The sequence below is a fragment of the Phasianus colchicus genome, chromosome 6 (assembly GCF_987193195.1).
Source record: "Phasianus colchicus chromosome 6, bPhaCol1.hap1.1, whole genome shotgun sequence".
In the NCBI taxonomy this organism is placed as follows: Eukaryota; Metazoa; Chordata; class Aves; order Galliformes; family Phasianidae; genus Phasianus; species Phasianus colchicus.
The window spans coordinates 23,066,464-23,071,441 of NC_143441.1; positions in this window are offsets into that span (position 1 = coordinate 23,066,464).

Genomic DNA, 4,978 nt, shown 5'->3' on the forward strand with positions numbered 1-4,978 from the left:
GATGCTAAGGTTTTCTGACGGTGTTGAGTGATACCAGCATGGCAAAGGTGGGTATCATTTCCCATCAAGAACTGGACAAGAAACTGCCACTTCTGTCTTTTTATGAAGACAGGCAGGGTTCTTGAAGGGAGCATCTCTGCAAGGAGCAGATCAGCATTTTGATCAAGCAGAGGGCTTGGTTGGCATGGTTGCTTCCAGCAAAAGCTGCTGCCAGCTAGAACAAGCTTTTTCTGCAGCTAACCTGCTCTTGGCAGTAGCTTCCCCTTTGAAAATTCAGATACCATTGACATCTAGTGGTGAAGTCATGTGTCAGTTTATTGCATCAAAACTTCCTGTGCAACCTCAAGAGACTGTGTGGTACAATGCAGCCAGGAGAGGCTCCTCTGTCATCTGAGTGGTCCACTGACCCCAGTTTATTAGATTTGTTGACTCAGATTCCCATTTAAGTCGACTGATGGGATTATCTGTTCAGCCTTTTTGTGCATATTTCCCCCTGGATTTAGTTTCCAGCTTTTATGATGAGAGGGCACATTCACTTAGGACAGATGCTGATGGGAATAAAGACTGCTGCCTCCTCAGCTGTCAGTAGTCCCCAGAGTCAGCGTCTCATCCAAAGCTGCTGGCTGCAGCATGAGCATTTGGCCCAGGGCAGCTTCTCCAAACATGCCACAGAGTTGTCTGTGAGTATTTGACAAAAGCAAACAAATTCCCTGCCTGCTGGGCTAATAGTGTGATGCTGAATTTGGTGTTTCATCTAAGTAGTGGTTTTGTGGGAAAGAGTGGCAGTTTTTCTCCAGGAGGTGCTGCTGAACACATGCACCTTGCTTTCTTGGTAGTTTGCAGCTGTATTCACCTGACCTTTGAAAAAGAGGAGGTTAAACTGTCCTGTGTAGCAGTGCATACAATGTGCAGCAAATGAATCACACTATGAAAGGAAAATGGGTTGCTGCAGGTTGAGATCTTTCAGGTGTCACTGCCGCTCTGCAGGATGCACAGCTCTGCTGGGCTGTGTCCTCTGGAGCATGCACACTTCTGCACCTGTGATAGGTGCTGTGGGGCAGATCTGCAATCCCTGTGCCATTGTGTGTCACCTCCTCTTCAGCCTGGGCATGATGCACTGAATTCCACATATCTTTAGTACCTCTATGTACACAGCTGGGTGAGGGACGGAGCATAGCTGGGACCAACCTTCTGAAGCTAGCATGTGGTATCACAGGGAGGCTGCAAATATATAAAACAGTGGAGCATTTAGAAATCACTTGTGTTATAAGATGCTGGCTGAAAGCCAACGACTACTAAAAGGAGTGAGATTTGGAAAGGACAGCCATCTCTGCTGTTGGTTGGTAATAGCTGCAGATTGTAGGGACTCTGGGAAAATCTGAATTCCTCCACCCCTCCAGCATATTAATCAGATTTTGGGAGAACTTTGGTAGTAGGAGCGCTGTGGTTTTATCACATGTGTATCATGTAATTACAAAGAAGTGTGATGCCCTGGTCCTGAGCTTGCATGATCATCCAGATCACAAACCTGGGAGATGTTCTCATCCAGGGTGAAACTATTCTGTGTAATAACCCCCTCATTTCAAACACATACACAACTTGCTAACTCTGCTTTACCCTACCACTTAAGGCATTAGCTCATTATGGGGTCTCCCCAAAGTCCAATCTGGGGACACAAATCACTGTGCTATTGTGACTGTGGTCACTGTGATGGTCATTGTTCAGCCTGGGGTGGTAACTGGGAATGTTAACAAATGCTCTTCTCTGGACTCAGGAAGAAGAGTGCTTATGAACAGCAGTTAAAAGAAACGTCAATAACTCTTGTTCATTTAGTGGACCCATAAGCAAGTAAAAATGCTAACTGGAAAAGACCTTAAAGATTGTCATATTCAACCATTCACTGAACACTTCCAAGTTCAACTCTGAACCATGTCACTTAAGTGTCCTGTCAGCACATCTCTTCAATACTTTCGGGGATGGCATAGATCTTCCCCTCAGACATCTACATTGTCTGGCCTGGCTGGTGAGCTCTCCACAACTGCTCCTTCTCCAAACCTACTTCCATGTCCCATGGTGGGTGGTTGCTTAAGCAATGCTCCTTGGCAGACAAGGAGCCTTCTCTTTCTGGGGCCTGTTTCTGCTCACTGTAGGCATGGTCCTGGGCTGAGCCTCAACATCTATCTTAGTGGCCTGCCATTAGCAACGCTTTGCTCCCTGGGTCTCTTGTTCTGCAGAAACAGTAGTCTTACTGGTTTGGGTTTTATTAGCATACAGTGCAATGGTTTTATTTTCTTCTATGAATACCTTTGTTGGAAGAGGTTGAAAAGAGGGTTACTTTTGTATTCCTACCTTGTAATATCTCAGGCTGGGTGCAAGCAAGAATATACTGTGACTGAAAGGCAGATAACTGGGCCTAGAAAATCACATCCTGTCTTGTGCACAGGATTGTACTATCAGATGATTGGCAGAAGAGAAAACTGTGAGACTTAATCCTGCGTTTGAGCTTTATTCTCCTGTATGAAGCAGTCACATCTGGAGTAACCCGTAGTGCTTATGGGAGCAAGAATTTGCTGCTCGTACAATTGAGGGAGAAGAGGAAGTATTTTTAACATAGTTTCTAAAGAAAAAATGTCTCATATGCTTGCCCTGTCTTATCCCTTGTTAACTTCTTAGTACTTGAGACTCATTCAACCAAATCTGAAAGTGTAATGAAAGCCTCAGAAATAATTATATGCCTGTGGGGAGCTTGGAGGGCAGCTGGGAGAGATGAGGAGGAGTCACACAGCAGCACTGCTCCTCAGCCCCTTGGTGCCCTGTGGTGGGCATGTAGCCAGCTCCTGTTCAACACTGTGTTTGCTTGTGCCTGGTGGAAGAGTTGCAGGTCATAGGAACCAGTGGGTGGGCATGCTGGAGCAAGGCACTGTTAACACAACTTGCCTTTCATGCTGGAGGTTTAATGGCTGGTGGAGTCAGCAAGGCATGGATTCAGGGTCATGATCTAGTTCCCGCTTTCAGCACTGTAGGCAGGTCATTACTGCTGATGTTCCTTTGTTTCACATCATAATGCTTTCCTCCTGCCTGATGATTCATCTCTTGTTATCTCAGGTTATCTTGTTGACCATTTGTGGGCGCTGTGTGTGAGGCTGATACTCAAATGCCATTGTTGCCCCACTCCTACCTGATGAATACCAGTAGAACACCAGTGTCATTTTAGATGTGTAACAGGGTTGCGTGCATCTTTTTTTGCTTCCTTCCATGTTTTCTATGTCTGGAAAAGAGAGTAGCTCAGGGGACAAGAAGCTGAACATCAGTCCTATTTCTCTGCTGGATATTTTGCAGCACAGAGACCAATGCTGGACTACCTTACAGCATCTTTTCTGAAGCTTACCTAAGGAGTGTGAGCAGAGTGCTTTAAGGGCTCCCAAAAGCCCTAAATCTTGTCTGTCCAAAGAAGACAATACAATTTGATTGCATCAAAAAGGCCCCAATCTGAGGGAGAACTGCTATCACACAAAGCTGATAACAGTGCAAATGTGTTTCAGTACAAAGACATTTTGGACTTGCTTTTAATCAATAAAAAGACACTTCTAGCTGGAGCAAATTGGATAAAAATCGGATAAAGTTTTCTGCCTTGAGTTCAAGTAGTAAAACGAAACAGATCTGAAACAATGTGAACTGATGTCTGGGTAGAGCATGGTTTTGTTTGCTTTTCTTTTCCTTTTCGTCTTTTCTTCCCTCTCTGTCGTGGAGAAAAAAAAAAAAAAAAAAAAAAAAAACGAAAGAGGAAACTCTCTTTCCAATTAGCAGAGTGCTGCCGAGTGGAAGAAAATCCTGCAGTGCCATCTAGAGGCTTCTGTGTTTAGGAGAGGACTGGATGCTGAAGTTCCCACTCGCTGGGTGTTGGCAGTATAATTTAGCTACTCTCACTGTGCCAAAAGTAGACCCCAAAATGGATGATACTTGTTTGTTATTCGCCCCCTCTCATTTGGAGGAGAGCATAACATACAATAGAAGCACACTGCCAAAAGAAACAGGCACTTACCTCTGATTCCTAAGAGGTCCCATGTAAACACCACGTCTGAAAATCATGTGGATCATTATTTACTGTTTCCCTAATTCAAGTGTAAATGACACAGTATTCTTAGTTCTGGCAGGCAACTTGATCAGACTTTTCTCCTTCTCCACTCAGTAGTAGAGTGTTGGTGCAGAATGATGTATTTCTCTCCAAGGAAAGGTAGTTTTTGCATCACTTTTCTTTCTTTTCCCCTATGTCCCGGCTTCTCAATTTCTTTTCTGAGCACATAGAGAGTCAAGAAATGATTTATGTATGAGGTGAGTTACTATGGCAGAATTTGATCTGGGGAAGTGGCATCGTTGTACTCATAGTTGACCTGAAGCACACATGCTGGAACAAAGGTACCACCTCACATTGTTACTGCAACAGTGGTGGCAAAGATGACTGTAGGGCATTACGACTGAAACAGGAGCATATAGCATCACTGTAAGACAAAGGCATTTGACTTCCTACTCCCTTCCCTTCAACTGCAGTAGCTATTTTAAGCTCTCGTTAGTTTTATACATTAACAGTGTTTCCTACTCTCATACTGTGAGCAGAAAGTAGGGCATTCTTGAAAGAGGAATGATATTTGGGGTATCTTTGTTAACTGGTGTGATGTCTCTGAGTAGGGGTGGCCAGGTTTCTGGCAGCTGCTAAAGATGTTCCACATTTGTACTCTGTACTCCCTGCACCTGTGCTGTGATCAAAGCTCTCCTGAGCACAGTGTGTCAGACATGGCAAGAAAGTACAGGTACTGTGTTGTAATGAGGATCATGCTGGCTCCAACATGCTTTTTATGGTGAAAGCAGATTTCCTTTTATTACAGAAATGTAAGGTTAAATTCTGTGAGATTACACATGCTTGATTAATCTTCTTTGCAAGGAAACAGAAGTAGTCTGCCATGTTTGTCTATATGTATAC